Here is a 12,425-nt window from a genome sequence, read left to right as displayed (position 1 = left end):
TTCATTACAGGTCTCCTGCAAAAGGGACCTCATTCTGTTACTTTTCATATATTTCTAACTGTGGGGAACTTAGGGTCTGCCCCAAAGGTGACATTCACTTATACTTTGATGGGAATGGAGACACTGGATTTTTGCAGTTCTTTATTTTCCCCCTTTCTCCTTGCTACCAGTGTTCCTTTATATGCTGGTCTTATTAGGGTCTCAGTAGATGGAATGACCGTAGGACTCAAAGCACAGGTTTCCACAGAGATACTGGGACTTCACATAAGTCTCACTATTGATGAGTCCCAGCATTTAGAACCTAGTGCCAAGATCTCCATGCTATCAGACCTTCCAGAACATATACAGGCTTTCTCTGTGACAGAAAACTGTTACAACTATCTCTTCAGAATTGTTCCATATTTATCACAGGTCATGTGTACCTCTGATCATAACAGTAGGCACCATCTAATGAATGCTTACAAATGAGCTTTTGAAACATTGCCTATTTATAAGTTGGAAATTGCCTGTGAATTTGGGAATGTGTGCCAGCATTGAACTGACTGGACATGCTATATTGGACATGAGCCAACAGGGTTTTATTTTTTTATCCCTGTGTTTGACTGACACAAATTCCCTTGTGCTAAACCACTCAACTGTAGATACAGCAATCTTTTTCTTCCATTCCTTCCCATAATCTCAAAAGGGTGAAATTTGAACTGGAGGTAAGGTAGAGATAAAGAATGAATTTATAAACTAACAGGAAAACAATGTGTCCTATCTATTTATCTATCATATATAATGTACTATATGTACTATATAAAATATAAAAATTATAAATATAATAATTATAGAAATTTTATATATATATAAAATTTCCTCCAAAAGGACATTTTGGGCTGCAAGTAACAGGAACCCACTCTAACTAGCTTATGTAAAAATAGAATTTATTGGCTGACATACCTGAAAATCTAAGGGTGTACCAAGCACCCTCAACCTCAGAGCTACTAAAAAGGAATCTGAGTGACCCTTTTTGGTTTGGTTTCCAAGAAAATTCTGGTAAATATGGAATATTGGATCTCTTTATAATTCCAGCGAGAATTTTGATCAAACTATAATATATAACATACACATATCATAAGAGTACAGATAGATGAATTTTCATAAACTAAATGCACCCTTATACCCAGCACCCAGATCCTGAAACATTACCAACACCACAGAAGCCCTGCTGCATGCTCCCTTTCAGTCATTGTCCCTATTCCCCTCCCCCTGTCAAAGACAACCACTGTCCTCACTTCTAACAACATTGATTAGTTTTGCCTATTTTAATCTTTTATATAAAGGGAACAATACTATACACTGTTTTTTCTGTTCGGTTCTTTGCCCAACATTATGTTTCTAAGTTTCATCCATATTGCTGCAGTCGTAAATTATTCATTCACATTTCTGCATAGAATTTCACTGTGTGAAATATCACAATGTACTTATCCATTCTGCTGTTGATGGGTATTTGGGACATTTCCATTTGGGGGCTACTATTTGCCGTGCTGCTACAAACATGCTAGTGCATGTCTTTTGGTGAACACATGGATCCATTTCCCTTGGGTATATACCTAGGAACAGAATTGCTGCACCTTAGGGATTGCGTACGTTCAGCTTTTGTTTGGTACAACAGTTTTGTAAGAGGTTGTACCAATTTACACTCCCACCAGTGTTGTATGTGGATTCTGGTTGCTGCACGTCCTTTCCAAGCCTTGGTATTTTCCATCTTTTTCATTTTAGCCATTCTGGTGGGAGAGTACTAATGTTAAATTAGGGCTTTAATTTGTAATTCCCTGCTGACTTATAAAGATGAATAGTTTTATTTTTTTTTAAAGTCTTTCACATTTCCCTCTTTTTCTTTTTCTTGACATTTTAATTTCTTAAATTTTATCTTTGTTTTTTTTAACATCTTTATTGGAGTATAATTGCTTTACAATGTTGTGTTAGTTTCTGCTGTACAACAAAGTGAATCAGCTATACATATACATATGTCCCCATATCCCCTGCCTCTTCCGTCTCCCTCCCACCCTCCCTATCCCACCCTTCTAGGTGGTCACAAAGCACCAAGCTAATCTCCCTGTGCTATGCAGCTGCTACCCACTAGCTATCTATTTTACATTTGGTAGTGTATATATGTCAGTGCTACTCTCTCACTTCGTCCCAGCATACCCTTCCCCTTCCCCATGTCCTCCAGTCCATTCTCTATGTCTGCATCTTTATTCCTGTCCTGCCCCTAGGTTCTTCAGAACCATTTTTTTTTTTTTTTTTTAGATTCCATATATGTGTGTTAGCATATGGTATCTGTTTTCCTCTTTCTGACTTACTTCACTCTGTATGACAGACTCTAGGTCCATCCATCTCATTAGAAATAACTCAATTTCATTTCTTTTTATGGCTAAGTAAAATATTCCATTGTATATATGTGCCACATCTTCTTTATCCATTCATCTGTCGCTGGACACTTAGGTTGCTTCCATGTCCTGGCTACTGTAAATAGAGGTGCAGTGAACATAGTGGTACATGACTCCTTTTGAATTATGCCCACTAGTGGCATTGCTGGGTCGTATTGTAACTCTATTTTTAGTTTTTTGAGGAATCTTCAAACTGTTCTCCATAGTGGCTGTATCAATTTACATTCCCACCAACAGTGCCAGAGGGTTCCCTTTTCTCCACACCCTCTCCAGCATTTATTGTTTGTAGACTTTTTCATATGGCCATTCTGACCGTTGTGAGGTGATACCACATTGTAGTTTTGATTTGCATTTCTCTAATAATTAGTGATGTTGAGCATCCTTTCATGTGTTTGCTGGCAATCTGTATATCTTCTTTGGAGAAATGTCTATTTAGGTCTTTGGCCCATTTTTGGTTTGGGTTGTTTGTTTTTTTTGATATTGAGCTGCATGAGCTGCTTGTAAATTTTGGAGATTAATCCTTTGTCTGTTGCTTTGTTTGCAAATATTTTCTCCCCTTCTGAGGGTTTTCTTTTCATCTTGTTTATGGTTTACTTTGCTGTGCAAAAGCTTTTAAGTTTCATTAGGTCCCATTTGTTTAGTTTTGTTTTTATTTCCATTTCTCTAGGAGAAATGTCATAGTGTTCTGCCTATGTTTTCCTCTAAGAGCTTTATAGTGTCTGGCCTTACATTTACGTTTTAATCCATTTTGAGTTTATTTTTGTGTATGGTGTGAGGGAGTTTTCTAATTGCATTCTATAACATGTAGCTGTCCAGTTTTCCCAACACCACTTATTGAAGAGACTGTCTTTCTCCATTGTATATCCTTGCCTCCTTTGTCATAGATTAGTTGACCATAGGTGCGTGGGTTTACCTCTGGGCTTTCTATCTTGTTCCATTGATCTATATTTCTGTTTTTGTGCCAGTACCATACTGTCTTGATTACTGTAGCTTTGTAGTATAGTCTGAAGTCAGGGAGTCTGATTCCTCCAGCTCCATTTATTTCTCTCAAGACTGCTGTGACTATTCAGGGTCTTTTGTGTCTCCATACAGATTTTAAGATTTTTTGTTCTAGTTCTGTAAAATATGCCATTGGTAATTTGATAGGGATTACATTGAATCTGTAGATTGCTTTGGGTAGTATAGTCATTTTCACAATATTGATTCTTCCAATCCAACAACATGGTATATCTCTCCATTTGTTGGTATCAACTTTAATTTCTTTCATCAGTGTCTTACAGTTTTCTGTATACAGGTCTTTTGTTTCCCTAGGTAGCATACTATCACAATCCAAATTCCGATTTGGATTACTGTTATTTCTTTTTCTTCTCTGATTGCTGTGGCTACAACTTCCAAAACTATGTTGAATAACAGTGGTGAGAGTGGGCAACCTTGTCTTGTTCCTGATCTTGGTGGAAATAGTTTCAGTTTTTCACCATTGAGAACGATGTTGGCTATGGGTTTGTCATATATGGCCTTTATTATTTTGAGGTAAGTTCCCTTTGTGCCTACTTTCTGGAGGGATTTTATCAAAAATGGGTGTTGAATTTGGTCGAAGCTTTTTCTGCATCTATTGAGATGATCATATGTTTTGTTTTTGTTTTTCTCGGTACGCAGGCCTCTCACTGTTGTGGCCTCTCCCATTGCGGAGCGCAGGCTCTGGACATGCAGGCTCAGTGGCATGTGGGATCCTCGACATAGAATCTCAGGCTTACTGTCTACCACGAGTGACAGAACAGTATCAGAAATGATTGAAATTTTTAATGCAGAAAGTTAATGCACCAGGGAGTAAACTCATTTGATTTTCTCTGGAGAAATGTTCTTTTTTTGTACAGCTCTTCCCAACAGCAAAAGACTTTATAGAGTTAAATGCAAATGATAAAAGTAATATAGGACTTATAAAACCAAATACATAAAATTTTCAGTAGTTGAATGCAAATCTTTAATCTGACACTAACACTTGATACTATGTACATATCTGTGGCTCTGTTTTGTTAGTTCCTGCTCAGCTATTTCTTTATTTTGGAAGACAAAATACTGTTTCAAAGCTTGCCATTGATTAAAACCATTTTGGGGGACTTCCCTGGTGATCCAGTGGTTAAGGCTCTGTGCTTCCAATGCAGGGGGCACAGGCTTGATCCCTGGTCAGGGAACTTAGATCCCACATGCTGCGTGGCGTGGCCACAAAAAAAAAAATAACCATTTTGGAAAACTCTAAGCACTTCCGTGAAAGCCAGTTTACAAGGCCTATCAGAAAACCTGTCTGTTTATTGATGTTATTTTAACTAAAAGTGACATTACCCTTCTTGGCATCAGACTTCACTTTGAAAGACTTTAGACCATGTCCGAAATCACAACCACCTTCCACAGAAGACTGTCATCAACTAGTTGTTTTCATAGACATACCCAGGGTAGGGCTATCAGAGTTAACAAATAAGAATACAGGATCCCCAGTTAAATTTGGATTTCAAATAAATAACGAACACTTTTTTAGTATAAGTATGTACCATGCTTATACTAAATTCAGATTTAACTGGGCACCTGTATTTTAGTTGGCATCCCTACCCAGGTATTGAAGATAATTCTAGAAGAGGAGTTTCTATAACTGCTTTGTGTAGTGGTGGCATTACAGGACTAAAATACAGTCTCTGAAGGCAACTACCTTAAAGAGGATAATCCTCATTTACACATCTAGATTATGAGATTATTTTTAAGGTTCACCTTATCTTATTGTTAGACTTCATAACATTATAGCCAAGAAAGCTCACATTAGGAGGTAACAAGCTACAAAAAGCATGTGGATTTCATTAGTATACGTTGTTTATTATACCTTGTCCAATTTCTTATATTGTAAAACAAACTACTTCCTGGCAACCTCTCTAAAATCAACCTATGCTTGTTTAATGAGTCAGATCAACTGTTTTTTTTTAAAGAAACCATTCTATTGAGGTAAGATTGGAAGTAAAAAGCTGTACATATTTAATGCATACAACTCAATGAGTTTGGTCAGATGAACTAGTTTTATTAAAGTATCTTAGGGAACAATGAATAAAACAAACAGAAAAGTTATATTACTGTAACAACAAATGAAAAGGGGAATTCCGCATTAGAGATTGGCCTTAAGTTTGACCAGTTCCTGGTCTTAACTCTGTTTCCTCTAACTTCAGTGGTGAAGAAGCATGAGAATGTCTAAGGGAGTACCCCAGTGACTCATACCTTTGTTTACCCATCATCTAGTGATGGCAACTTGTCATTAAGAACCCAAGCAGTAAAACACCACCAGCTTATAGAAATGAGAGGTCTGAGGCTGTGAGGTACGAGGCATATGGCCAGGTGTTTTGTATACTTTCAAGTATTTTAATAAAGCTTATTAAAATATAGTCAGTGCTTCCTGACATAGTATACCTTCTATACTCAACATGAATTTGCTTTGAATCATTTTCTTTGTGCTTACAGTAGTTTCCAGTTTTGTTTTTAAAAGCAAAAAGTTACTTTTCTTTTTTTGAATATTTATTTATTTGGTTGCACCAGGTCTTAGTTGCAGAGGCTCCCTAGTTGTGGCTTGCCAGCTTCTTAGTTGAGGCACATGGGCTCCTCAGTTGTGGCAGGCAGGCTCCTTAGTTGCAGCTCACGGGCTCCTTAGTTGTGACCTGCAAACTCTCAGTTGTGGCATGCATGTGGGATCCAGTTCTCTGACCAGGGATTGAACCCTGCATTGGGAGCGCAGAGTCTTAACCACTGTGCTGCCAGGGAAGTCCCGAAAAGTTACTTTTCTGTAGAAGGCAGTCAGTAGAAGAATTTGGCCAGAAATCAGGAAAGGCAATAAGGCATCTTTTCTCATTCTGTCGAAAGGAAATGTCTTTTAAAAACTTAGACTTTCTTTAATTAGCCAATTACTGTTTTTCAACAATCGTATCTTACTTATTACAAAGTGAGATGCCTAAAGTTGGAAGAAAGTTGAGAATTGTTACTGCTTTGCCAAATCTGAGTCTTGGCTTAAGGGTAGAAAGTAACTGAGATGTTAAAGATGAAAGAATTGCTAAGAGGTTCAAAGAAAACAAATGAAAAAGAAAAGAGAAGGAAACAATTATTAACTCTAAGAAAAGCAACAGGTTACATAAGAAAGTCAATTTCTTCTCAGTACACTATGTGCCTGGCTGTGAATGATATTTATACAAAATACATGCTGAATTTTCTCTAACACAAATCATGATATAGTTCTACCAGGAAAACTGGAGACAAGATGTGTGTGTATATGTGTGTGAAGGTGGGGAAAGGAGGGACTTGATAAGGGCACTAAGTCTTCAGTTTCCCCGGCAGGAAGGTAATAGAACATACTTAAACTATAAAACATCAGGAAATAGTTATAGTACATAGCTACTTAGAAATCTGGAGGTCAATACTAGAACAAACAGCCTAAAAAACATAGTGTTTTTTCTGGAGAGTGAGAATCAAGGGTGAGGACACTTGTGGGAGCGGGTATTGCTGGTTTGGTGATAAGCCTTTTGATACCATTTGAGTTTTTTACCCATGTACACGTATTAGCTTAACAAAATTAAAACTTTCATAAAATCAAGGACCTCTCCTAAAACTAAACTAATATCAAAATTTTTAATAATAATAAAACAAAAGGAGGAGATAACTGTTTGGGGGCAGGATATGGAATATATTCTTAGTTTCAAATAAGTTCCACAAATAAATAAGGATTCAGGAACATAACCTGTTTATAAGGATGGGCCTTTCTACATTTCAGACTAACAATGGTATGAGATCTGCCTTGGGAGGTTCTACATACAGCCTGGCTTCCCCCACCTTGTCCCCTTGTTCAATTCTTTCCTGTTTCATGTTGGGAGTGAACAGTATTACCTCTTGGAGGATTGCAAATCACCAGCCTTAACAAAGCTAACGTTTCTAGGTCCATCAAACTCAGTTTTCCTAGAAGTGAACATGGGACTGAACTTTTGAGGCCCAACGGCCCTTTTTGGATCTGAGAATGATCTGGGAAACTCAAACCTCCTTCCTTTTTTTGCTCTTTTCAAGGAGGTAAAGGGACTTGTGATGATGCTTAAGGGGGAGGAGTTTTTCCAGATTAAGCAAATGGGGTGCCATGGAAAATAAAAAGTCGACAATACCTTCAGCTTAGTGGGACTTTGCAAACTTCCAGAATTGTTCAATCAGACTTCAAATCTCTGTGGAAAAGAGAAAGTTCTTAGTCTACTAGGTTTATACTTGGGTTTAGGTTAGGTTGCAGGTGCTTTCCACTTGGCTAGCAAAATCCCTCCAACTGCTAGAATTTGAAAAGCAGCCAGGGCTGAGCTGGGAACATTTCTCATGTTTGTGCTGGGCCAGGCTTCCCCCAGGAGCCAGTTATCCTTTGGCATCAAACACCCATTGGTCAGAGAAAGTTCCAACATATCACCTGATCCAGTTGGCTGCCCTGAGGAGAAGAAAGGAGCAGAGGGGACACTCACAGAGCCAGTGAGCAGGGCTCTTGCAATGTAGGGAGACACTCCTTCCCTTCTACCTTTACAAGAAGGGAAATTCTGGTGTGTTTGTTCTCTGCTATGGGCCCTTCTCCTCATCTTAGAAGCTCTGGGCCCATCCACTGCAGTAGAAGGATCGTTCTCTGCTAGTTCCATCACAGAGAGGACTGGACTGGGACCTTTGCCTGAATCTCCAGTGACAGCAGCCCATGCCACGTAGAGCTTGAGAGTCAAGGACAACCTTGTTTCTCTGGTGCCACATTCATAAGACATTTCCCTTAGACATTTCCAGGTCTCAGGAACAGTAGAAGCACATCTTCACTTAAGCCTGAAATGCAAAAGTTGAATTACCTAGTAAATTAGAGAATGGGTATCTATTTTGAGATAGGTCTCTTTATAAAAAGCTTCACCATGGAACTTGGGCTATTAGACTGATTAAAATTCTACTTAAAATATATCTTTTTCAGACATGTATAGCACAGTAGTGCTAGGGCTGGGTATAAATGCTAAATTAAAAAATGCCCTCAACTATTTTTATGGATGATTTTCTGCTGTTATAGAAATAATACTTTGTTAACTTTCCTCATAAATCCTATCTCCACAACTAGAATATAAGATCCTTGAAGTCAAGGACTACATGACACATTTCTTTTTATCTCAATTCCTGACCTAGATCTTACACATACTAAATTCTCATTCTCATATTCTGTGTGGTGATAATGACATTTACAAATACGTTCTTTTATTTATACAAAATATTGAGGATTAGCCATCAAAAAAATATGATTTAGATTAAGAGTATATTAGGTCTTTTTTTTCTTTTGTGCATATTCTAATTTTTCTACAATGACTGGGGGTGGGTGAGAATCTCTGCCCTCAACAACATTCTTTCCCCTATGAGGGCAAATGGGCAAATTCAAATATATTTGAATATAATAATAAAACATAAATAAAAATAATCAAAGCTAATTATTGAGCACTTACTGTATGTCAGGAACTGCTTTAAGCTTTTTAAATATGTTAGCTCATTTAATCCTAAAAATGATTCAGCTAATCACAGCCATCTCAACATCATCTTAAGAAACATCCTGTGCTCAAAAACTGGGTTATTTCCTGATTTTATGCAAGCAGAGTAACATACTTCCTGTACAATCCTATTCATCACCACATTATATGTTATAAGTAGAGGTGCAAACGAACTAAGAATCTGTTTTTGGTGGTTTTTTTTTTTGGTTATTTTTGGCTGTGTTGTGCGCAGGCTTTTTCTACTTGTGGCGAGCGAGCACTGCTCTTCGTTGCTGTCTGTGGGTTTCTCATTGTGGTGGCTTCTCTCGTTGTGGAGCACGGGCTCTAGATACATGGGCTTCAGTAGTTGTGGTGCATGGGCTCAGTAGTTGTGACTCGTAGGCTCTAGAGCGCAGGTTCAGTAGTTGTGGCACACGGGCTTATTTGCTCCGTGGCATGTGGGATCTTCCCAGACCAGGGATCGAACCCATGTCCCCTGCATTGGCAGGCACATTCTTAACCACTGCACCACCTGGGAAGTCCTGAAATTGTTTTTTATGAGTAGAGATTTTGAAACTGAGAGTCTACTGGGTCTCACATCACTGCCTTGTGGCATAAAGAGGACTGGCTCACTAGATGAGAATTCTCCGAGTACCACCCTGACTAATTCATCTTATAAGGCATGGATTGATCACACATGCATTTAAAATGATTCTATTTAAAGTAAAATACAGCCTGTAGTATACAGAGTTTTTGAGGTTGGTCTTCTAGCCCTGAGAATTCCCCCATCAGATGGGTAGTGGAAGCTAGTTTCCCCTACCCACAGTTCTCTAGTGTTTCCAGGGAAGCAAAAACCATGCATAATGAAAGCAAAGAGAAGTCCATGCAAATCTAGGGCCAACCCATCACCCCACCCAAACCAGAAAATCAGGAGCCTAATGCCATGGAATGTGCTGTGCCTCTCCCTCCCACCAGCCACCAGCTGGATGCAGGACTTCCTGATATGTTCCTGGAACTCATGGTATTGGGAGAACAGGTCAGACCATCACTGTCATAAACTGCAGTCACTGCAGTACAACAGAATTTATTATGTTGAAGAAAATAATGATGATAAAGAGTGCTAGTACTGAAAACCATTACACTTATTTACCGTAGATCAGCCTCCTGACATTCTAGGACATTTCTGCCGTCAGGTCCAGAGTGAAGAACAGACACTAAAGAGGGAAGGAGTGGGAGTGACTAATGTTGACAGAAAGGAGAATTGGAATTTTGGAGCTGAGAAGTCTTAAGATCTTCCATTTCCCGAAGAGGAAACAGAGGCACAGAGAGACTCAAGGACTTACCTAAGATCACACAGCATAGTCAGTACTATTGGAATCTAGAAGTCCAAAGCACACTGGACTTCTGGTTCAGTGTGCTTTCACCAGGGATATTCCTTTTTTATTTATTTATTTTTCTTTTTTAAATAAAACAATGAAACATTTCAAAAAACTTGGAAATTTTAGCAACAACAAAAAAATCACCCATAATCACAACTTTCCAATAACTATTATCCTTTCTGTATATTTTCTTCCCATATGTCTTTATTTTCATATGTTTAACATTACCATAATCATTAACCATACATATTTCCATTTTTTAAAACAAAAGAAAAAACATTTTCTTACAATTTCGGTAATTTTTTTGTTCATTCCTATTTCTTTATTGAATGTCTACATGCACCTGGTACTGTTCTAAATAAAACAATGTCCCTGTGCCACAGAACTAACATTTTAGTGGGGTGCACAAAGAAAATATAAACAAGTAATGTATTGCATTCCCCAACCAATGATGATAATTTGTTCCTGAAATGGGGTGAATTGTGGGGTGAATTCTCATAGGCTGAAAATGTAATTAACATTAATTTCAACAGGAAAAACATTTTTTCTTGAGCCCCCCTTTTATGTTAAAAACAACACCAAACCCATCAAAATAGACACAAGGATCTCATAAATAAATATCATAGAACTTATGTCTGTGTTCACAAAGCATCCATGTGATACCCAGAGTTTATGTAATTAGATGTGTTTAATGCAAAAAAAGAAAAGATGAGTAATAAAGACTAAAAATGTGGATGAAATGATGCACAAAATGAATACCTCCATGAGTCCTTTTTCTTTTAACATCTTTATTGGAGTATAATTGCTTTACAATGGTGTGTTAGTTTCTGCTTTATAACAAAGTGAATCAGTTATACATAGACATGTATCCCCATATCCCCTCTCTCTTGTGTCTCCCTCCCACCCTCCCTATCCCCCCCACCAGGTGGTCACAAACCACTGAGCTGATCTCCTTGTACTATGCGGCTGCTTCCCACTAGCTATCTATTTTACGTTTGGTAGTGTATATATGTCTATGACACTCTCTCACTTTGTCACAGCTTACCCTTCCCCCTCCCCATATCCTCAAGTCCATTCTCTAGTAGGTCTGTGTCTTTATTCCCATCTTACCCCTAGGTTCTTCGTGACCTTTTTTTTTTTTTCTTAGATTCCATATATATGTGTTGGCATACAGTATTTATTTTTCTCTTTCTGACTTACTTCACCCTGTATGACAGACTCTAGGTCCATCCTTTAAAAGGAGAAACTTAGGGCACCCCTCATCATTTTCAAGACTGCAAGGATGATACATGGGTGCATCTGCTAAATGTGCTCAGAAGCTTCCTAAACCCCAGAAATCCAAATCCGTCCTCCTAAATGTGAAGAATGACTCATAAGCTAAAGTGGAGGTATTAAATAAAACTGATTAAGTCTCTCTACCTGTGACTGGAACGAGTGGCACCTCCAGTGGAATCCTATGGGACATAATTCATTTTCCATGTGGATAGGAATTATCAAAGCAAAAAATGCACTGGACAGAGTTATAGAGCTGTGTAGCTCTATAGGGTCTTGGTGCTCCAGCCATGTGTCAATGCTGAGCCTCTAAGCTGGGAAAGCCAAGTTCAGGACATTGGTCCACCAGAGACATCCCAACCCCACTTAATAACAATCGGAAAGACCTCTCCCATAGATCTCCGTCTCAACACTAAGACCCCTCTCCACTCAACGACCAGCAAGCTCCAGTGCTGGACAACCCATGCCAAACAACTAGCAAGACAGGAACACAACCCCACCTATTAGCAGAGAGGCTTCCTAAAATCATGATAAGTTCACAGATACCCCAAAACACACCACCAGATGTGGTCCTGCCCAGCAGAAAGACAACATCCAGCTTCATTCACCAGAACACAGGCACCAGTCCCCTCTACCAGGAAGCTTACACAACACACTGACCCAACCTTATCCACTGGGGGCAGACACCAAAAATAATGGGAACTACGAACCTGCAGACTGTGAAAAGGAGACCCCAAACACAGTAAGTTAAGCAAAACAGGAAGACAGAGAAGTACACAGCATATGAAAGAGCAAGGTAAAATCCCACCAGA

The sequence above is a fragment of the Kogia breviceps genome, chromosome 12, assembly GCF_026419965.1.
Source record: "Kogia breviceps isolate mKogBre1 chromosome 12, mKogBre1 haplotype 1, whole genome shotgun sequence".
Taxonomy (NCBI): Eukaryota; Metazoa; Chordata; class Mammalia; order Artiodactyla; family Physeteridae; genus Kogia; species Kogia breviceps.
This window is presented reverse-complemented; position numbering follows the sequence as displayed.